The sequence below is a fragment of the Gopherus evgoodei genome, chromosome 3 (genome assembly GCF_007399415.2).
Source record: "Gopherus evgoodei ecotype Sinaloan lineage chromosome 3, rGopEvg1_v1.p, whole genome shotgun sequence".
NCBI classification, from domain to species: domain Eukaryota; kingdom Metazoa; phylum Chordata; order Testudines; family Testudinidae; genus Gopherus; species Gopherus evgoodei.
Window position 1 is genome coordinate 217,077,477 of NC_044324.1, and position 24,297 is coordinate 217,101,773.

At 44.3% G+C, this 24,297-nt stretch overlaps 1 protein-coding gene across 3 annotated transcripts in view; it reads right to left on the minus strand.

Annotated features, from left to right (window-relative positions):
- Positions 1-24,297, minus strand: part of SHLD1 (shieldin complex subunit 1) — a 73,519-nt gene that overhangs the window by 26,304 nt on the left and 22,918 nt on the right. The gene's annotated exons all lie outside the window — the stretch shown is intronic.

Genomic DNA, 24,297 nt, shown 5'->3' on the forward strand with positions numbered 1-24,297 from the left:
AGCATGTGTTTTAGTGGTTTGCTGAATCAGGGCCAATGGCAATTCTTTGTTTGCTTTAAAATCACTTACACAAAGTTGTTTGTTTCTTTTAAAAGGAGAAAAAGACATTGTACTCTTCAACAAAAACAGCCCAAGGAACTGAAAGAAGGTGATTGAAAATAAAATTACATTCTAGATACAGGTAAATTATGTTAGAGAGAGCATGTTTAACAAGAACACTTTGGACTATAATACACATCAAACTAAAATTAAATTACTCTCAAAAGCAGAGCACCTGTAAATTTATCAAAAAAATAAAAATAGGAGTGTTGAGCTTTTAATTGTTTTTACTGCAGACACAAACCAAAAACACTGATTAACCTAATGGGCAAAAGAGGTAATTAGTCTGCAGCAGATGTACCCGTAAAAGCAATGCTGTGACTGTGCTCCCGATTTAATCTGCCTTCGTTTTATGAAGACAACTGGCACATTAATTTTTTTCCCCCTCTAGGGTTTAGGTCTTGAGAACTGCTCAGGCCACTCAACCTAATTACCCAGATATCAGTACTGCCTGCTGTATAGTGTATGCCGCTAAGCCTAATCAAAGCTCCCTATCTGAAAAGAGAGTTTAATTTCCTTTTTAAAAAGTTTTGTGAAAATATTAAAGATTAGGAAAATTGAGATGAACAGATTACTGAGCAATATGAATGGAATCATATCAAAGAGGTGTTTACATGGAGGGGAGCCAGCATGTATTTGCATAAAATAATCTTTCACAGTTTTTGTGGTGTTTCAGTCATTTTCTATAGGAAATTACCTACAGAGTTTCAGATATGGGCAGAATATTGCTATAAGATTGTGACTCCACACCCTTTATAAAATGCTTAATAGGAGAAGGTCACAGCCACACACACCAAGTTTCCAAAGATATGAGAGAGAGCGATTTCTTACCGTCATTTACTGTAGTGCCTAGATGTCCTAACTGAGATTGGGGACCCATTGTGCTAGGGTTGGGCATACATAGTCAGAGATGTCCCAGCTCCAAAGAACTCACAATCTAAACCGGGGGTGGACAAACCATGGCTCGCGAACTGCATGCAGCTTTTTTACACTTAAAGGGCGGCTCGTTGAGCCTCCCATGATCCCACCCCCACATTCTGAACCTACCAGATGGAGCGAGGGAAGCTCAGGACTTCTGCCTTGCAGCAGAGTGCAGGGGTAGGGGCTTCCACCTAGCAAGGAAAGCGGTCTCAGGCTTCAGCCCCACAGGGTGCACCTGCCGGGGCTTGGGACTTCAGCAGCAGTGAGGCTAAAGCCCCAAGTCCTGGCAGGTGCCTCTCACACGGCAGAAGCTCTGAGTCCTGGCTCTCAAACTTCTGAAGATTGTTGTCTGCGGCTCGGAGAGTCAATATGTTTGGCCACCCTGATCTAAATGGAAGAGGAGAAAGGGAAATAGAGAGGAAGTGAGTTGGCGAAGATCACCCAACAGGTTGGTGTCAGAACAGGAGCAGAACCCAGCTCTCCTGAGCCCCAGTCCATAACCTCACCATGCTTACACAAGTTTTTTTTTTGTTCTGGTGCACACTGCTGCTGGTGCATTTCTGCTGGCTGGGACAGTGTCGACTGCCCACGCCTGGCTGTATTTCAACCACTAGGTAGGCTAGAGATGCTTGGATGCCGGTCTGATGAGAGTGGCTAAAACAGCTGAATAGCCAGTGGTGCTCCCATATAATGAGGGGCTGGGCTGGTATCAGTTTGAAGGAAAATGCCAGGCTTACTGCAGAGAATAGCAGCAACCTCAAAAGGAAGTGGGAGAATTCATTATTGGGGTAGTGATTTGAAGAAGTAAAGCACTAAATGTTTTCTGCCCCCATCTGAACATGCTGATAATCATTCTCAACCCAATGGTGAATGCTACAGTAATAGTTATTCATAGAATCACACCCTTAAAGCCACAAGGGACCATCAGATCATCTACTATGAACTCCCCTTGATCACAAGCAGCAGAGTTCCACCTGTTTACTCCTGTATTGAGCCCGATAACTCACTGATAAGGTCAATATAGCTGCCATCCAGCCATTAGTATAAAACTCTCTGAATATGATGTCCATTAAACCCTGGAGATGTTCGCAGGGCCAGATACAGGCAGATCATGTGCTGTGAGTTGGGCCTGCAAGATCTACGTTATGTCCAAAGTAGAGGTAGGAAAAGGATTTTTTACCTTCCAACAATACTACATAAAATATGGAGTCCAAGTCAAACCTTTTTGCAGCGACAATGAGTAATCCCTTATGTTGTGAGTAAACCCATTGATTTTAATGGGATTATTCACAAGCAAGGCACTGCTTACCCTGAGTAAGGGTGGCAAAATCTGAGACTAAGTGATCAAAGGTTGCTTCCACCCTCTACTTCGACTGAACGTGCTCTGCAGATTAAAAGTCACCTCCTGTATTTCTTATATTTCCCGAGTGCTTTTGTTACAAGGATAATACCGTTGTACTAAGGATGGTTTAGTGTACTGCTCGCTTCTCGTTTAATTTTTTGCCTGTAACCAAGAGCGCTGAGGCACATTTGTGGCACTGACATTTTTCCAATCCTGCATGGAGCTTTTGGGAATATTCACACTGAACATTAAACAGAGCACTGACATTCCTGCAGCCATTGCCCAAAGCCAGCAAAGTACTTCTACGAAAAAGTCCTATAAAAAGAACTTACGGATGAAACCAACAGTGTTCTATAGATATCACTCCAAAAGACTACGAGAGAGAGAGAATGATATCCTTCTATAGGTTATTTAAGCCAATCTGTAGAACAGCAGGGATGTAACTATTAAATTCTGCAGGGGCCTACGGAACAGTTTTCACTTTCTATTACATTCTGCAGAGCTTTTCCTTAAGGATGCACACTACATGCAATGACTTCATCCTTCGTAGAGGCTCGTTCAAACTCTTGGTGGCCCTCCCCTAATTCACTAATGCTAATATGACAGCTAGCATGGAATGCAAGCCTAGAGGTCCACAACTGCAACCCAGGGTTCACTGTGTAAATAGAGAGGTGAAAAAGATCCTTAGTCAGCTGCCTCCTTTCTTTTTTTGTTGCTAATCCTACTGTCACAGCTTTAGGACTGGATCACGGGCATGCCAAAACATGCCAATATTATGGGAAGGTGTACTTGGAGCATCAGAATGTGCATATATGTATGGCCTGGCAGGCACATTCAACATTGAATGCTGGGACGAAATTGTCCTTAAAGTAAAGATGGACCCCAACTAAATCTCCAGATCTCAGCTACCCTGAACTTTCTAGCCTATGGTACTTATTTGGCCCTCCATGACTGTAGTATCTAAGCACCAGACAGTCTTTAATGTATTTGTCCTCACAACAACCTTGTGAGATAGGACAGTGCCGTTATCCCCATTTTACAGATAAGAAACTGAGGCATAGAGAAACTAAGTGATTTGCTGAAAGTCTAGCCACTGGGCCATCCTTCCTTTCGTTGGACAACCCTTCTACTCTTGAGGGAGTTTAGAGCTGGTTCTGATCCTTGCTGCTGACCCCTGTCACTAAAATGGGTTTAATCAAAATCTCGGAACTAACCAAACTTTGGGGAAATGAAGATCCAGATCCAAGCATTGTAGCTCATGTTTCTCTCTACCTGAAAGTGACCAGATTCTGCCAAGTCCACTGGCCACATCTGCTGTTGCTTCAGCTGCTGGTGGACAAGCCCTGTGACACTATTAATACCACGAAGAGAGTGAAGCAAAGGGATACACGCTGGTTCCACCAAAGCTAAACCGAGAAGCGCTAGTTTTCTCATCAGTTTTCAAATAGAGGACACTTCTGGTGGGGGGAAAAGCTGGAGGTGGTATTTGAGTGGTATGGGAGAGGTGTGTGTGTGTGTACTGGGAGGGGTGTGTAAGGGGGCATTTGAGGGATGCTGGAGGGGTGTACGTGTACTGGACAGGGTGTTTGGGGGAGGTGGAGGGGTGAGTGTGTATTGAGACAGGGTATTTGGGATTGTACCTGTTTGGAGTGGGTACCTGCGGCCTCATACTTGAGGTGGGGGCAGAGACATGCTCCCTGTCACGGTGGCAGCGTGGCTGGTACAGGCCTGGGACACTGCGCCAGCCTGTCAGTCAGCGCCTCCCTGTGGGTCTCTCCCTCTCCCCAGGGCAGGGAGCCAGGGCCTGGCCCTGTCACTCCTCCTGGCTGGGCTTTGAGGCCCTGCAGAGGGGTGGGCGGGCGGCCGGCCCAGCCAGGAGGCACTTGCCAACTCTGCTTATCTGGCAGGTCAGGCTTGGCAGGATTTGGCAGCTGTGGATGCAGGGAAGGGATCAATCAGGGCACAGAGACGGTTTTCCTGGACATTTCCTCTTATTTGAAAATTCCTCCCAGCTGGAGGATTGAAAAAGAGGTTATGTCTGGTAACCCTACCCATCCCTGTTCTGTCTGACACAGCATTTACTGAAGTCAATGCAAAGATTCCTACTGACTTCAAGGGGAGTTGGAGTGGCCTCTTGATGCATGCTGAATTAATCTATTTCCAAGGGGCCAAATTCTCCCAGCTCCACTAGTGCAACTCAATTCTATTTCATTGACTTCCAAGTTGCAAGCCCACTGACTTCACAGGTGTAGCTCCAAGAACTTGGCCTTAGCAGTTTAATTATTGTGTACCAAGTTGGTATTGCTGCTGGAGGGCAAGTTCTGTTTTGATTGCATAGGGGATTCCTACAGGAAATATCAACAATTTCTTCATGGTTTAAAGAAATGAATTTGGTACAAAGACTCAGATCAGCTGATCTCAGAAAGAAAATTACCATGGTCTCAAGAGAGCTTGCAAACACAAGAGGCTCCGTCTGTTACATCAACTTCAAGTTTTAAACCAGACCCAATAAAGATTTTTTGGGGAAACTAGCTACATATTTTCTGAATCATAACCAGGCATCTGTTAAAGGCCAGCAGTGGGCAAATCAGTATGAGAGAGTGTTTTCTGTGGACCCCCAAAAAGCAGACTTTTACTTTTAAAAAAAGCCATTGAAGCAGCATGATGCCCTCAATGCTTTTAGGCAAGTTACCAGCCTGGAGTGGTCAAAACTATCCATATGCTTTTGCGGCTATAATCAGTTACAAATGGATGATGCATGAGTGACAGAAAACATGCCATTTTAAATTTGTTTGTTGCAGTGGGGGGAAGTATTTAGCTTTCCCTATGTAGGACCAAATCTTTTACTGAGAACTCAGGGCCAGATCCTTAGCTGGTATCTCTCCATCCACAGCAATGGAGAGATGCACTTTAACACCAGCCCATGATCTTCCCTGTGCTCAAGTATCCCAGCTTCATAGTTGAAACTGCTGGAGCTGAAGAGCAGATTGTGGCCAATTTAAATTTTCCCCGATATTTCCTTCCACTCTGTTGTAACATAGGAATGAAATCCATTAGCACGAGCTCACAGGCAGCAACATTCCCCATTGAATTGAACTTTGTTTCTGGAATGCTGCCACTGACTCTATGCATGACTCACTCATATTATTAAACAAGCAGCAATACCAAATCTCCTCCTCCAAAGCCTTGGTGCAGTACGAAATGGATTCGCTCGCACTGTTTATGCTTCACGTCTCATGCTATCTTTATTATCTTTAATTAACACTGCATCAGGAGAAAAATTTAACTACCGATAACCCCATTTGGCAGCCACAGAGGAAGCCAAGCAGTCATTTATTTTTGTGTGTTTAGTTTTGTATTAATATTCATCGAGAGACATAACATACAAAAAGGTAAACAACGTAGAGTTTGTCTATGTCACCGAATACTGCACATTTCACGTGATATGGTGCATAATTGCATTGGCTATTATATATATAAAATCAGAACATTACATAGACATCACTTGTTAGGGTGGGAGTAACAACAAAAAAAGGCAGTGGAGAGGGACAGGATGACATTCACAATTAAGCAAAAAAGGGGGGAAGGGAGTGGAAAGGTGAAGAGTTCAGGGGTAATGGAAGACTAACGTTATTTGAGCTATCTCAGGCCAGGGCTACACTAAAAAGTTAAGTAAACCCAGCTATGTCGCCCAAAGGTGTCAAAAATCCACCTGACGTTGTTAAGCCAGCATAGCCTGCAGTGTAGACAGATTTATGTCAACAGAAGAGTTCTTCTGCCTCTCAGGGAGGTAATAATGGATACATAGCTGACTGGGACCTGGGGAGTTTATGAAGCATTTTCAAGGTTTCCAGTAACTCTAGGGCCTCTGGCAGTCCTAGGGCATCTGGACCAAACAGATACATTAGCAAGTGTTTTCGTTGTTAAGTATTGCCACTCCGCTGTCACAGCACTACTTTAGTGTTAGAAAGAGACAAAGCTCTCATCCCTGACTAATTGGAAAATCCATATGATGTCTTTGCTCAGCTAGTTCTTCCAAATTATAGTTCCCCTCCGCCCCGTTTGCTAGTCTGGGTTACCCCAGCTAGGAGCATTTTCCATGACAGCGAGGATGAAATTGGTATCTCTTCGCTAGGCTACCCCAAACCCTTTGCGGAGAAGCATTGTAATATTGATTTCAACAGGGAGTACAGATTTGATAATCATGTTTTGTTCCAATTTAGCACTTTAAAAGAAAGGAGTTTGAGGTGTCAAGAAATTACTGCTAAATTGCACGGCAGCAGTGAACAAATCCCACTTGTTTCACACCTTAAACTAGAAAAAATAAACCAGTTATATGCTCTAAAGGCTAAATGAAAAATTTCATCAGCAGTTTTCTATAAATTGCTATAAAATTGTTTCAAATACAGGTAGGCACTGGATTAGGACTCAGAAGATCTGGGTTCAATACTTAGGTCTATCACAAATCACAATTTCTCTGTTCTTTAGTTTCTCATTTGTAAAAATGGGAATAATACTGCTTCCTTTTGGCCCAGAAAACATAGGAATTGTCAGACTTGATCAGATCTGAAGTCCATGATCTAGTCCAGTGTTTTGTCTCTAACAGTGGCCAGAACCAGATACTTCAGAGAAAGTACAAGAATCCCACAGTAGGTAGATGTCAGGTAATCTACCCAACACAATAGGTCTCATCTTGATCTCTAATAGTCAGAGACTGGCTTAAACCATGAAGCTTAATACTTCAAACTTTTTGTTACCATTAACTATTAGCACCCTGGATATTCTTTTAGCCATCTGTCCAAACCCTTTTTTAATTTCGCTAAATTGTAAACCTCAATAACTTCTCGTGGAAGGGAGTTCCACAGTCTAATTATACATTCTTTGAAAAAGTATTTCCCATTATTGGTTTTCAATTTGCCACCTTTTAATGTGGATAGTTGTCCTCGTGTTCTTATGCTATGAGACAGGAAGAACAGTAGCTCCTGATATACCGTCTTTAGACCATTCACCATGTTTTACACTTTTATCATGGACCTTTTCCTTGATCTCTTTTCTAAAGGTAAACAGTCCCACCCATTTCAACCTCTCTTCATATGAGGGTATTTCCCTGCCCCCAATCATGTTTACTGCCCTTCTTGGAGCCCCCTCGAGTTCTGCAATACTCTTTGAGATTGGGTACTAGTACTGCACAGATTCTATAAATCACTGGCTTCATTTGAAATAAAGGGATTGTAATATTTTCTGCTTTATTCTCCATCCCGCATTTCCACCTTTACCCTGTCTTGTCTACTTAGATTGTAAATTCTTCTGGACAGGGACAATGTGTATGGACAGTGTAGCCCAATGGGGCCCTGATTTCAGCAGGGGTCTCTAGGTGGTAAAATAATACACAAACTAATAGCACAGAAACATCCCTGCAGAGATTTCTGGGAGTGAGACTGTCAGGGGCTTGTCTTCAGGTGTACCCCAGAGATTATTGGCACAGTAAGAAGCACCGTCTCATGGATGTTAATTTTAAAAGAGACAATCGGTTAATGTATTGCCCGCATGGGAACAAAAGCCAAAGTCTACTGTGCAAAGCAAAATGACAACCCCACTCAGCGAACATAAATAATGGAACCCAGCAAGAAATCCCTCAACGTGCTGAAAAGAACAGCGCAGAGCAGAAAACACTGTCATTTGCTTGCCAGTGCTTATTACAGCAATAAATAACCAGCTGCCAGTTATCGTTAGTGGGTAACCGTAGAGCGAAGGCTCAGTGTCAACACAGAAGCACTGCTCAGCCTGGCAGATTTCCATCCATCTCCGGAGATTTTTTTTTTTTTAAGGTAACCAAGAGGCTCAGCTACACAAAATCTAGAACATGTTTTACAATGAAAAAAGTATTAACCCTTTCTGACTGGTATGCCTCATGCCACATCCACAGCCCTAGCCTATCTCATAGAACTGAAAGGGACCCTGAAAGGTCATTGAGTCCAGCCCCCTGCCTTCTAGTACTAGCAGGACCAAGTACTGATTTTGCCCCAGATCCCAAAGTGGCCCCCTCAAGGGCTGAACTCACAACCCTGGGTTTACCAGGCCAATGCTCAAACCACTGAGCTATCCCTCCCCCAAGAGCTGGGCTGCCCCTGTGAGCACCTCCCCCCCCAGCCCTGCAAGACCACGGACTGGGTGCCTAACTGCTCCATAGAAGCTACTTCAAGCGTTAAAGAGGAGCACCCATGTAGTGGCAGATTCCACCGCCCTAATGCACTGTCATGCTAAGAGCCGCCCCGGAGTTCTTTCCTTAATGGGTAATTTAGGGCTCAGTGGTAACAGTGTTGTTACTCATGTTATGGTTGCATCTAGAGGCTGCTACTGAGATTGGCACAAACAAAGGAAGTGTTACCCATTTCCACATGCAGAACCAAGGCACAGAGATTAAGGGATTTGCACATAGCAGAGCCAGGCACTGAGAGCAAATTTCCCACAGCCTATTCTACTGCTTTAACCACAAGGCCATCCTTCCTTTCAAACGAGACTAGTTCCGCAATGATTACCAACACAAGTAAAGCTTTCACACCTGGGCTACTGAGATATATGTTCAAGACGCTCCTCATGAGAGGATCTTCCATCACAAGAAAAAGCTTTTCTTGCTTGTTGTTTTATATGTTTCACGAAAATACCAGACAACTCAAGTTCTTCCAAAGTTCCCATCTAGCCAAGATGCAGTTAGAACGTTCGCACTTTGCGTGAACCAAGCCATAGATGTAAGTGGCAAGTGTGAAAGAAACTGGATCAATTCTACCAAACAGATTGGCATTCTGACAAAATTATTGACAGGTGGACATGACTATACTACAGTTGCTTTAGGTCTTATGTGCCGGTGCATATTTCTTACTCTGATTTTTCAGCTGTGTGTGTGAAATACCTCAGTCTTTTAAAACCAGATATTTTATTTACACACACATTTTCTGCAAATCATGATCTTTTAGGACCAGATTATTTTTAGATATACTAATGCTAATGTTTAAAATCAAATTTACACAAGTTAAGAAGGAAGGTACTGTACATCTGGGGTCAGGCTTGACTTATGAAAAGTTACAAGTATCGGTTACAAGTTCACCAAATACATACACAGCACATAACCAGCACAGACCCAGACTGGGGTGCGGGAGTTTCTAAAGCATCAGTGAATAAGTGATCTCAGGTATGCCACTCATAGAATGTATTTAGAGTTCAAGTCAACATTGTTGTAGCGAATAGGTACATGGGTGGGGTTTGTCAGGAGAGGAAGTGGGTTATTTTCCCTGACTAGTAGTCTTGTTTGGTCCTAAAAGATTGTTAGCTGCTGAAAATGTCTACTTGTCTACCTTCACTTCCCCATCTTAATAAACAGTCAGTCTGCGTTCACACATCACTAAACTCTACTAAAATAAAGAGAGGGAAGCTGGAACCAATGTCCTGGATCACAGCATCCCCTGAAATTTTGGTGGGATTCAGATGCAGCTCCAGATCCCAATTCATGTCAGGCTTTTACCTTTAAAATAGGACATTTATTTCAGCTTAACTCCCAATCTTTGGGAATGCTCAAGCTGGACCTGAACTTTGTGGCTCTGGCCAATCTCAAAGTAAAATGAAGAGACATTTAGAGCTATATTCAAACACAAAACATTATGTGGTTGAGACTGATCAAGGCTCCTCTATACAGAGGAAGCAGGCAGTATCGTCAGCTGTCTCAGAATGCAGCCCAGTTGCAGTGTTCCCTTAGCAGCGATGGTACTTGCACCACAGCCTAACAAGGAAGATTATCCTGTTGAGAAAAATCCTAAACCTGTTTAGCAGGGGCCCATACTTTGGGGATTTTGTAATTCAAGTGACTCAAAGGGTAAAGAATTCTCAAACTAGATCTGTCTGAGCAGTGAAGCCGATTGCCCACCTGCAGCTACAATTTCTTTTTAACGATTGTTCAGGCAGGGAAAGAGGGGAGTGAAGACATGAGGATATGAGTAGTTTCTTTAAATTGATAGCAGGAAGTCAGCAAAAGGGGCCGGGAAGGTTCAAGGCAGTGGTTCTAAAGAGAGAAAATAATATTGCTTTCCTTATTCGTATAGTTCTTTGTTCAATGTTAGGAGAAAGCAAGCCTGTGATTTATTTTTCCCCCCTTTGCATGACACAGGGCACATGTGGTTACATGCTGTGCTGCTTGCCAGATTCTTTCACCACCACATACCTTCCCTGCAGTTGTATTTTTATGATTCGTATTGCATTTGTTTCTCTGCTGACCCCTTTGAATTCTCTTTCACTTCTCTGTAACATTAATGTTACTTGTGGGGTTGGAGAGAGGAAGGGGTTGGCCACACAGATCAGTCGTTATGGAACAAATACAATTCAAAATGGGGGAAATGGTAAGGGGAGAAGATTTGTGCTAGTCTGAGGCATTGCAGACGCCATGATCTCCATTGCCAAACAATGCTGCACTAAAGAGGGACTGGCCAGGGTTCACTCACACCAGGACTCGCTGCCATTGTTAGATTACAGGGCAGCCAAAGGGAGTGAGAAAAGATGGTGCCCAGGTGAACATAGCTTCTAGTGGACATGTTTAAACAACAGAGACTGTCAGTCGAGCAGCTAACCGAGGGAGAAAAGGCATGAAATATTTGCAGTGGCTCGTGTGGACAATACAAGCAAATTCGATATTATGCCAGCCCAGAGAGGGCTCCCATAGGAAAAACATTTTAGCAACTTTAACAACAAAAGGAACCAGAAGTGAAAGTTGCTAGGGCACTAGTCTTACGCTTGGAATGCAATACTACAGGCCAGCTTTCCCTCACAGCATGCTGGCAGGTCGGACAGATGCCCCAGGCAAAGGCTTGTTTGGGACAATTACAAGAATTAAGAGAAAAGCTCTAGCTGAAAACTTCATATCCAGAGTCACCCTCAAGATCAGAGCTTTTGGTTTGAGTCAGCTCCCCTCTGTGCTGCTGGATAGCCTCCACATCTACCTGAAGCCACTCAGACAACATACAGTAGCCTGCAAGAACAGGGAGGAAGTATGGTCTAAAGGTAAGGCACTGTACTGGGAATCAGGAGACCTGGGTTTTAGTCCCGGCCTGCCAGGTGACCACTCTGTCTCCGTTTTCCCATCTGTAAAATGGGAATAACAATACTGACCTCTTTGTAAAGCACACTGAGATCTACTGATGAAAAGTGCTATGTAAAAGCTAGGTATTATTAATATCCATTAACTCAGTGAGAGGTATCCTGATTCCACATGCTAGGGCACTCAGGACTGCAGAGGCCTCCTAGGAGCAGTAAGATGGGGGAGCCGTGACCAGCTCCCCCCATTATTTCCCCACTCAAATTACATATGCACTCCCATACAATGATTGATCAGGCATAAACTCTTCTCCTGCACAGGAATGAGTGGCTTCCCCCCACAACCTCATTTCCACCACTGATGTAACAGTGCAACATGGCTGCAGCCAACGAGTTACTCTTGCAGTGGTGTCAGACCCAGTGCTGTTACTCAGGTGGGTCTGAAGGAGCCCTCCCCATCCATTAAGCAGAATCTAAGAAGTTCTGCCTATTAGAAGTTCAGTTCTGAGGAGCTCTGCAAAGAAGCTTAATGAGAATCACTGCTTCTCACTCCACCATTGTCAGGTTCCCTCTATCAATGTCTGGTTCACCCCACCCCTGATAGGGGATTCATTTTCCAGTGCCACCACGAAGCAAATCCCAGAGAAACCGTGCAGTGAAGCAATGGGTCAGAAGACGATCTGAGGCCAGGGGAGCATCTGAACAGAGGCTTCTCTTTGCTACTTTCTCCTTTGCTGAAAATATGATGGCTGCTTCCTAATGCAGTCCTGCTGCTGCAATATGTTATAGTTGTCTCATAGCACACAGACACCTCACCTGAAGTAACTCACAGAGAAAGGGCTGGAATTATAGAAAGAGAAACGGTCTGGGCTGCAGTGAAACACTTCCTTTAAGGAGGCTAAATGGCATGTTTCAGCACCCGAGACCCAGAACGGAGCGAACCTTACACAGATTTGTGCCTTTGAAAATCAACCCTTAAGTGACTTGGGTAAGAGCCAAGAACAGAACACACAAGACCCATCTCCCAGTCCACTGCTATAATTATTGAGCAACACTCCCTAGCTTGTAAACTGCAGACTTCTTCCAAGCACCATATACACAGGCTCAGAAAAGCGAATGAAATATTTAAAAGACAACACGAACTGAACCTCACAGCTTAGGATTTGAGATTATTTTGAAATACCAGGTTCATGCAGTTCTTGGTCCTAATGACATTCAGATATACACAAGACATGAAGATATCTCAGGACTGTATGCCCTGGCATACGCTAGTTACATAAAACATGCCCACAGATCTGTAATACAGAATGTCTTATTTACATGAATAAGTAATCAGAGCGACACTATCTGCCACATCAGCAGTAACTATACCGAATTACATAAGAGAATACAAAATAGAGTGGGAGGGAGAGACATGTACATACACACGCTCCAATGAGATGGTGTTGATCGACATAAAATAATCTGTTCCTTGGATTATTCTAGAGGACAAAACTTTTTGGTGTGGATCTGCTGGATAGATTTCACACAGCGCGTGATGCAGGATGAAGGCGCCCTAGGTAAGCCTGTGCCCCAACCCCCTGCCCTAGCCCCCTAGAAACCCAGACCCCCCTCCTATACCCCAAGCCCTTCATCCCAGGCCCCAGCCCAGAGCCTGCACCCCAGCTCAGAGCTCTGACCCCCTCGCGCATCCCAACCCCCTGCCAAAGCCCAGAGCCCCCTCCCATACCCTGAACCCCTCATTCCCGGCCCCACACCACAGCTCTCACCACCCCTGCACCCCAACCCCCTGCCCCAACCCTGAGCCCCTCATCCCCAGCTCCGCTGGGTCACGAGCATCAACAATTTTCTTCAATTGGGTCACCAGGAAAAAAGTTTGAAAACCACTGATCTAGTCTGATCTCCTGCACATCGCAGGCCACAGAACCCTTATCCACCCACTCCTGTAATAGACCCCTAACCTCTGGCTGAGTTACTGAGTTGCAAAAAATACACCAGTGGCCTGTGTCCCACGCTGCAAAGGAAGGTGAAAACTCCCCAGGGTCTCTGCCAATCTGACCTGGGGGAAAATTCCTTTCCAACTCCAAATATGAGTATCAATCAGTTAGACCCTGAGCATGTGGGTGAGCCCCACCAGACAGACACCTGGGAAAGAATTCTCTGTAATAACTCAGAGCCCTCCCCATGTAGTGTCTCATCCCTGGCCGCTGGAGATTTTTGCTAACAGCCATTGTAAGCAATCTCATCAACCTCATCACACTATCCCCCCTGTAAACTTATTAAACTGAGTCTTGAAACACGTTAGGTTTTTTTTACCCCCTTCTCCCATTACTCCCCTTGGAAGGCTGTTCCAGAACTTCACTCTTCTGATGGTTGGAAACCTTTGTCTAAATTTCAAGCCTAAATTTATTGATGACCAGTTTATATCCATTTGTTCTTTTGTCCCCATTAGCCCTTAACCTATGTAACTTCTCTCCCTTCCTGGTGTTTATCTCTCTGATGCATTTGTGGAAAGCAATCGTATCTCCCCTCAGCCTTCATTCTGTTAGGCTAAACAAACTTTAAATCGCCTCTCGTAAAATAGGTTTTCCATTCCCCTGATCATCCTGGCAGCTCTTCTCTGAACCTGATCCAGTTTGCATTTGTCTTTCTTAAACATGGGAAACCAGAACTGCCCACAGTATTCCAGATGAAGTCCCACCAGTGCCTTGTATAACAGTACTAACACTTCTATTTCGCCATTGGAAATACTTCATCTGTTACATTCTAGGATTGCATTACCCTTTTCATGGCCACATCATAATGGAGGCTCATAGTCATCTGTGATTGACTAGTACTCCCAGGTCTTTCTCCTCATCTGTCAGTTCCAACTGATACATCCCCAGTTTACAGCAGACATACTTCTTGTTAATCCCTTCCACTACTAATTTCAGGGTCATCCAAATCTTCTTCTATGATATTCTGGGCTTCCTCCATATTGGCAATATCTCCCCAACTTTGTGTCATCCGCAAATTTTAATAGCACATTCACATTTTTTGTGCCATGGTCATTAATGAAAATGTTAAATAAAACTGGTCCCAAGACTGATCCTTGAGAAACCCCACTAGTAACATCCCTCTAGCCTACCAGTTCACTTTTCAGTACGAACCACTGTAGTCTTCCCTTTAACCAGTTATTTACCCATCTTTCAATTCTCATATTAATACCTATCTTCTCCAATGTAACTAATAATTTCTCACGTAAACTGAAATCCAGATAGATTATATCTACTGCATTTCCTTTGTGTAGGAAATTGGTTTTCTTTTTAGAGAAAAAGATCAGGTTAGGCTGGCACGATCTACCTTTTGTAAAACCATGTTGTATTTTATCCCAATTAATTACCATTTACCTCTATATCCTTAACTACGCTCTCTTTCAAAGTTTGTTCTAAGACTTTGCATACAACTGAGATCAAACTATGGGCCTAAAGTTCCCAGATCCCTACCCTCACCCCTTTTCTTAAGTACAGGTTCTATATTTGCAATTATCAGCCACGGGGTACAAACCCCAAGTTTACAGATTCATTAAAAATCCTTCCTATTGGGCTTGAAATTTCATGTGCCAGTTCCTTTAATATTCTTGGATGGAGATTAGCCAGGCCCCACAATTTGGTCCCATTAAACTGTTTGATTACTCAATGCAGCCATCTGTGTACTATAATATTCTGCAACTAATCTTGCACTTAAGCAATTTTTCCACAGAGGAAACCAATTAAACACACAGAACACTTAGGTTCAAATTAAAAAGGTCCTTTCATTTGACAACTCCCCATAGCAGAGTTGTACAGCCATGGCCGGCTCCAGGCACCAGCCGACCAAGCACGTGCTTGGGGCAGCACCTTGTAAGGGGCAGCCAATCTTCGGGTGGCGGGGCGGCGCTTGGGGTTTTTTTGGTTCGACGGGGTGGCGCCTGAAGTTTTGTTTGTTTGTTTGTTTCGGCCAGGCGGCGCTCGGAGGGGTTGTTAGAGCAAGGCGGCGCGGTGCTCCGGGGGGGTTGTTATGGCGGGCAGTGCGGCGCTGGAGGGGTTGTTACAGTGCGGCAGGGCGGTGCTGGGGGGGGTTGTTACGGCAAGGCGGAGCACCGCTCGGGGGGATGTTTTGGCGGGGCAGGGCGGCACTCGGGGGGGCGTTTTGGCGGGGCAGGGCGGCGCTCGGGGGGGCGTTTTGGCGGGGCAGGGCGGCGCTCGGGGGGGTTGTTACGGCAAGGCGGGGCGCCACTCGGGGGGGTTGTTACGGCAAGGCAGCGCGGCACTCGGGGGGGGTGTTTCGGCAAGGCAGCGCGGCGCTGGGGAGGGTTGTTACAGTGCGGCAGGGTGGCGCTTGGGAAGGATTGTTACAGCAGGGCGGCACAGCGCTGGGGGGGGTTGTTTCGGCAGAACGGGGTTCGGGGGGGTTACGGCGGGGCTCAGGGGGGGATGTTTCAGTGGAGCGGTGCCTCTTTTTTCTTTTTTTTTTTTGCTTGGGGCGGCAAAAAAGTTAGAGCTGGCCCTGTGTACAGCACAGTTCAACTTACATTGAGATGTCTGGCTGCAATTACATATTTGGGACTAGGAATTTGATAGAGATCTGATCTTGCTCTGTGAGTAGTCCTGCTAATTCAATAGCATTTGTACAAGTAAGAACTATTCAGAACAGTAATCACTACAGGATCGGACCCAAAATGTGCAATCAGTGCTTCATGGCTCTGAGCCAACCCCTATTGACTCCAGTTGGCACTGAATATCACCCTATGTCAGGTTACTCCTTATTCAGGAGTTCTCAACCTGGAGGGATCACAAACAGGTGTCAGGGCTCCCCCTTCCCATGCCACTAAATGGGAGAGGGGTCCTGGCCAGCTAGAACAGAGGGTTCCCAGTATGGAAAGGAGGGGTCTTCAAGCATGCACATGGTTGAGACGCACTGCCCTTTTTCACTGGGCCGCCACAGCAGCCATTCTTCACCTTCACAATATTGTGGCTTAAAAATTAGTTCTATTTCTAACAGAACTTTACAAGCTACTTTTCAATGGCCCAGCTGACACAATTTAAACACTGAAATATTAATGGAAATTTAAAAGCTGCAGGAAAAGGTAACATCCATTTTATCCAGCAAGGTTATCTTGGCAATTTTATGTTTTATAATTTGCTGGCTTCTCAGCACTGATATAACCCATTCTGGGTCATTTCCGTAGAATATGCATTGTCACAAGACTGAGAGAAGAACATAATGCAAAGCTACAGGGAGCAGCTTTATTATACAAAAAGTATAAAACATATGACACCTTGGCAGTCCCAGACAATGCCATCTAACACACTAATGAGAGAATCCACCAACAGCATGCCAGGAACGAATGTCAATGTAATGTGAACATTCACACTCCTACGGTGTTTCCTTCAGTTACTTGAATAACACGGGGATTTAGCGCATGCATTTATTTTTTTCTTTTTAGAACAAAAAAAGCAAAAGAAAAACTAGGATACTGGACTAGATGGGCTTTGGGTCTGATCTGGCAATTCCTGCATTCAATAAAATCCCTATGGTCTACCAAGAAAAAGAAAATACAAGGAGACAGAGCAGAGTGTAGTTCATGTGACAGCCTAAATCGCCCCATTTGTAAAATGGTGATACTATTTACTTGCCTCACCAGAGTGATTTGAGGGTACGGTCAGATTTGTGGAACATGCTGAAGAAGTGGTTCATTTATGAAGCATTCTGTAACAGAAGTCCACCTTAGACCAACCCGAATGACTGGTCAAAAATTTCCCATCAAAACTGTTTTTCAATGGAAAATGGGGTTTTGAGGAAACTTGTTCTGTGGAAAGTTGTTTTTATTGACAGAGGGGTCAAAAACCCAAATGGCTAAAAACACAGCTATTCCAACGTGGATATATGCTCCCGCAGCACCGCAGCCGAGGTCTAGTTTAGTTGCTTCATGTCCCCATTCTCTATTGGCCAGGTTCCCCAGCCAGCCTACATCTCCCATGATACACCTAGGCCAGGGAGGCCTATGATACATTGACTCTGTGATAGGGTATAAACCCCACACTGGCACTGAAAGGGGAGCTGGCTGCGGTGGGCCAGGCCCAAGTGAAGATAAGTCCCAGCTGGGGGAGGAGCTGAAGGGTTAGCATAAAGGGAGGAAGCCCAGATAAGAAGGCGGCTACAGGAAGAGAGGGGAAGAACTCTGCAGGTGTAACCCACACACCTTCTGTCCCATCTAGTGGCACAGAGACCACTTAGAGAGAGAGATAAAATGCAGTAAGCTACCGAGGTCCCAGGTTCAATCCCACCCACTGATCACTGGGGTCTGTCAGTGTTACACAGGCACTCTCTGGTGCAAGACAGTGGAGAAAATGCCTCGAGGGATGCAGATGCACAGTAAGCCCAGGAGAAGGCTGAGGAAGGAAAAAGCCCAGGGAGGTGGCAGTGGGGTGGGAGACTGGACAGACAGCCCTTGTACGCTCATTACAGGTTCCCTCTGCTAGAACCCACAGGAACGGGAGGGCCTGTGTTCCCCTGTCTGTTCCACTGGAAGAGGTGGTGAGGAAACACCCTGACGGGGAGAAGGACTATTGACTTTACAGCTTGGGCTCCAGGGAGGTGTTATTCTGCATCAAAGTGGGAGGACAACTCTGCTGAGCCTGGGAAGGGTGCAGAGTCTGGAGAAGAGTAAACCAGGGGTGAGGAGTTACGTTGATGTGACTTTAGTTTATTAGACCCTTTGTCTTCCCCAGACAGGGTGGAACTAAATATGACCTGGCTGGAAGGAGGAGTCATGAGAAGCAGCAGACCACAGCAAGGATAAAGCAGCTGTCAGCAGGGGTTGCTGGAAAAGGAGAACCTGCTATGCTACCCCCAGCCACAAGGGGTGCACCAGTGGTGAGTCCACTCTGACAGCCTCCCTCCATCAGTTTTTTAAATTTTGCACAAAACACATTAATGGAAAATTTAGACAAAAATTTTCAAGGGGGGTGAGGGGGCATAGGGGACATTTTCTAGTTCGCTGTACCTCCAATGGTACAGACATGTGTCTAAAGCAGCTTTGTAAGCATTTGAATCACTTAATGGGTCAAATTCTGCTCTCATTTACGCTCGTGTAAATCCAGAGTAACTCCAGTGATTGATATGGCTGAGAGCAGAATTTGATCCATTGTATTTTCTTTAGAACAAAGTTACCTTCTTCCATAGCCCCTGTTGATATAGGATTTACTGTAATTTGTACTGAGTGAGGTCACTTGTGCAAAGAAGTATCTGGCGGATTTGGAGGGCTGACATTTTAAAGCGATAGAGGGATTTAGACACGTCTGCCATTGGAATTAATGGAAAATGCTTCTAAATCCCCTAGATGGCTTTGAAAATCTCAGAGAACTTTTAGAGTAAGAGAAAAGTTCCTGAAGGCTCTTTGAACAAAGACCAAGCTTTAGCTACAAAGACAGAGCCTAGACGAGAATAGGAGGAAATAAGCCAGGCTCTCTCAGAACGAGAACGAAAACTAACTGCTTTGACTACATTTTCCAAAGGGCCTTCTTCACTGGGTGAGAGAGAATACTTGAGATGCAAGATCAAAGCAGGCTCCTCTGTCTCAGCTGAACTTAAGGAAGGACTGTCCCTTCCAAACTGCCAAAGGCGGCAGTCAACCTTGGATCTGCCGGAGATGGAAATGCTGCAATTGCAAGGGGGAAAAACCCTTGCAATCTTAGCTGTAACTCGGATTCTCACTCAGCCTTATTTCCTTCCTGGATCTTATTATATCTTCAGGCATTCATTCAAAAGCTCCGTGTAATGAACTGTTTTTAGTTTCAAACAGTCAGTGCTATAACTAACATCTGCATTTAAACCTTCTGGGCTGTAGCAGCGTTAACATGAAAATCCAGCCCAGTTTATACAGGGACATCAGAAGGGGGCAGTATGGCAAGAATATAGGGAGGTCACTCTTGTTGACTTTCCTGCCAAAAGGAGGGGTGGGAGGAGATGCTGGGATAAGGCCTACAAACACTAGATCCACACAAGGAAAGAAACTTTCCTGCCCAGCAGGAGTTGCCCTCCCCGGGTCACTGTCCCCGTTGTACGGCTGCATTACCCCAGGTAAAACTCCAGGCACACCTACAGCACTGGCACTACGCAAGTGGGCCAAGTTGCTCCCTCTGCCAGATCTCTGCTTGGTGGGGAAGGGAAATGGATGAGGGAGAAAGCCACTTCCGTGGCATCATTTACCTCCCGTTTTTCTAATCTTACAGGCTTGGTGGGATGCTCCTTAAAGCATAATCCCCCTTCTGGTCCCATAGGAAATCTGGGAGGTGGGGGGGAGGAACCACGATGCTGACCCCATCAGCATGAACTTATTCTGTTTCCCTTCTGCAGAATGCACCCAGCCCCTGGAAGTAGACTTCCAGCTCCAGCAGCCAGAACTGTAGCCCCAAGCAGCATAGAACAGAACCTCTGTCCATCCCTGTACCTCTGCAAACCTTGGGGATCTCCAAATACCACAATGCCTTTGGGTGGGTCATCAGCCACGGGATTGAATCCTGGACTCTCTGGACCTAAAAGCAGGAGCCTGTACAGCCTGAGCTAAAAGACCCAGATGTATGAGCCCAAACGCTGTAGCAGATTCAGAAACCTCCTTGTGGTCCTGCCATGAGAGGGGGACAGAGCAAACCTGGGCTACACCTGGGCATGGGGACCAAATTTTCTGATACCTCTGAACACCTTGCTGGCAGAAGGGTACAATGGAAATTCCACCAGCCCTGTCCCCTAGCTGGGAGCTATGTGCACAGAAAAGACTATGGCACTATGTTTGTAAAGCACGTTTCCACTATGGATGGAAGATACATGAAAAATATTTACTAACAGTCACACATCAGTGCTGGAAAGCAATTACGTTAAAAGTTACATAGGAAATCAGCATCTAAAATGTAACATAGCTGTAGAGGAGATGATATATTTCAGCTAAAACAACGTATATCCTACCTAAGGTCTTGATTGAGATGGAACTTCTATCCATGCTCAGTGTACATGGAAAATATTTCCTATAATCATTGTTTTTACTAATAACCAGAAAAAAAATGAAAGAAGTAGACAGCACCTAAATAACATTGGCAATTGTTCCTTAAGTTACTTGGTTTTGTAAATATCATCTAATTAGTTTTGATTCATTTTATTATTGAGGTTTTTTAGCTTCTACAGTAGGACATTGTACTAGCGATTTTAATTTCCTGTTTCCCTTCCCCAAATTCTATGTTTCCATCCCATCTAGTTCCTTTATATTGATGCTTGAACTCTTTCCCTCAAGCAACAATATTGTTGAAGGATAAGGAGCCATGTTACCAATTGGATTTCTTAGAGAAGTCTCCCTGCAAGAACATCCTGTCCTTTAGAGTATAATCACATGAAGTAAATGGCTTTCTTGGTTCCCATTCATCTGCACTTGGATGAGGAGCTGCTGGCTAAAGCTCTACCCAGGCGAGATTGAGGTGATGTTGCTAGGGAGACAAAACACTTCAAAGGATTTGCCTCTTTTATAAAATCCACCACAATTTGGGAGCATCTGCCCCAGAATAGTTCACTTGGTCTTCAGCCTTGGGGTCCTTTAGGCCTCCTCATTGTTATCAGGCACGCAAGTAGTTCTGGCAGCAAAAATACACTTGTTTCCACCTGCGACCAGCCACAATACGGCACCTTATCTTACCAGATACACCAGGCTATGGGGATCCATGCACTCGGGCTTCCAGGCCTAGTTGTTGTGACTCGTATCTAGAAAGAAAGCCACATACCCTGGAAGAGTCTCCAGATGGTTCAAAACACCAATAACAACCTCGACTGCCTTTGGATAAAACTTATTAGAGCCATACTCTAGAAGAAACAGAATCAACTACATTTACTAAGCCAAATGATAGCCTTAAGTTATTATTTATTCACGTATCAACCAACTAGGGATATAGGCCTTGCCCTGAGGAGTTTATAATCCAATTAAAATGATTTAAAAACAAAAACAACTTGCAGACAAGGGTCCCGATGCTGCACAGGGGATCACTGTGGGTGGGCCCTTCCATCTGCAGAGAGTCTCGTTGAGTTCAGTTGATTCTCTGCTCCTTTTGTCAGAGGTAAGTTCCCTTCTGGGATCTACCATACTTTAAAGGCCAGCCACGACCAATCAGAAGAGGAAATTTGCAACCTTTTACTTCAGATTATTAGAATCACAGGATGTTCAGCATACACAAAAAAGGACAAGGGCAGTGTGGAAATGCAGTGCAAAGGAAAAAGGAACAAAAGATTTAAAATAGAGCCTAAAAAGCAGAACTACAGTAGAAACTTCCTACTCTAAACACGAAATAAGAATTCTATTTACAAAATGGTGTAACCCAGGGAACAGTTTCTAAGGCTGATCCAGGGCAGGGATTGCGTCTTTGGCCATTTCTGTACTGAGTATGAGGAGGTGGTGTTGCACCTGAAGAGCTACAGTAATGCAATCCCCCAACATTTTACTGTCATTAATTATTTGTGTTGCGATAGCATCTAGGAGTCCTTGTCATGGACCAGTACTCTGTTGTGCGAGAGACTCGACAGACACAGAACAAAAGGATGATCATACCTGCTCTGCACTGATATAAGACCAAACTCTTGGGAGACGCATACTAAATTCTTGAGGCCTTCTTACGTTCTCCTTTGCCTTCTGTAATATCTAACAACGGCGGGTCAAGGAGACATGGGCGTACTGATATGAGGACTTTACGTATACTGAAAACTCATGCATTAATCTTCTGTAAACAAACATTTTTAACTGCTTTAATGTTCCTTCCCTATTACTTTCCATCTCCACTAGTGCTCTGGAGGTGGGAGAGCGGCCCATAAAGAACTGAACAAAGTCATGTTCTCCATCATTTATTTACAGTATTTATTCCTCCTTACACAGACAGCCAGTGCTCACTCAACGGTCTGGAGAGAGAAACTAATGTTGGCATATACTTGTACAAAATCGCCTCACAGCCACATTAAAAGCAATCACCATAATGGAATCATGGCAGTCTAAATTACATTAGGGTGCTGAAATTGTACTGTGTGGCACAAACACAGACAGCTTATAATGAGAGGTGCTGGAGTGACAGGTCAAATAAATATAAAGAAGAAATGGCCTGAAGGGTCTGTTGCACCCATACCATGAATGCAAAATAAGATTAAAAGATCCAGAACATACCCAATGGCAGACACAGTGCTGTATACCTATTACAGGGTAGAAAATTTGGCAGTATATATACATATCTACTGTACCCCAGCTCCTGGCATTACATGCAGGTGTCCTCTGTGTTGTTAATCTCAAGCATTCAAAAAAATCATGAGTCAGATCCACTAAAAATCAGGAGATTTGCGGTTTTAAATATAATAAATTGGAGGTCTGTATTTGCCTTCTGGTTTTTGAGCATTTAACAGTCACATTTTTCAGCTTTTCTTTGCAACCTGAGGGCTAGAAGTATATATACCTCTACCCCAATATAACACGACCCGATATAACATGAATTCAGATATAACATGGTAAAGCAGTGCTCCGGGGCAGGGCAGGGCTTCGCACTCCAGCAGATCAAAGCAAGTTCGATATAATGCGGTTTCACCTATAACACGGTAAGATTTTTTGGCTCCCAAGGACAGCGTTATATCGGGGTAGAGGTGTATATATAAAATAAATTAAAGCTACAATTCTCACAGTCACATAACTCCTGGAGCTGGGCTTTAAGACCCCCCCACACACACACACACACAAACATTGTGAGTGTCACAACAAAATCACGAGATTTGGCCACACTGTATCCTAAAAGCTTCTAGGAGCATTTGCACAGGTTTTACTTTCTTTTTTCAATGAACTCTAACTGCAGTTTTATATCTTGACACTTTATGGAGACAATTAATTCCCACTATGGGACATTCACTAATCCTTTCGCTCCCTACTAATCGTGATCTCATATATTTTCTTCTTTCTCCGCCTCCCTTTTATGGTCGTTTGACCTTTTCCCAGCATTAAAGGATTTTGTTCACATATTAACTCTGCCATTTCAGAATTCATAACCTCTAGCTAAATATTCATAACCCAGAGCTACCTGCAACAGATCCACTTTTGAAAATATGACAAACAGCATATACGAAAGGCTAGAACTGAACTGAACACCAGTCGCAAACTCAGATAAGACACAACCCATGTTTTGTTGAAAATGCCTTATTCAGTGCAGCAGATCTTTAAAAGCAAAGACAATGAAACTCTGGCGTTTCCTTAAACACAAAATAAATAATAGTTGAAAACTTGGGAATCGGCTCAGAGATCCAGCACAAATACAATATAGTACAATGCCGGAGACAAATTACATCTAGGATTTCTAGTGTATATTTTTTTGGCAAACGATGTAAATAGATACATGCTGTTTTTGAGAGCCCGTTAGTGGAAGTTCCCACACTACCCAGAAGCCATAACAGGAAGGTTGATGTGTTTGGAAAATCGATGAAGTGTGAACAAAAGGATAGAGCTGGAGACAAGACAATGAAAACTGCAAAGGAAAGGAATTCTGCAGGGAAAGGGAAAAGATAGCAGCAAAAATGACCCCCAAAGGCAGAGTTATAGAAAAAGAAAACAGCAAAGACTTGGAACCCTATCTGCAGTGGTTGGCATACTAAAGGACTGTTTCCCCTGTCAGTTACATCACTAGCAACCAACAGTGCTCCTAGTAGTAAGAGATCTCCAAGCTTATGGGTTTCTAAAGACCTTAGAAATGCCTAATCCAAAGCTCAGCAAAGTCAATGGAAGTACTTCCACTGTCTCCAATCATGGCCCAACAGGGAAAATCAAACGTTGAGCTCAT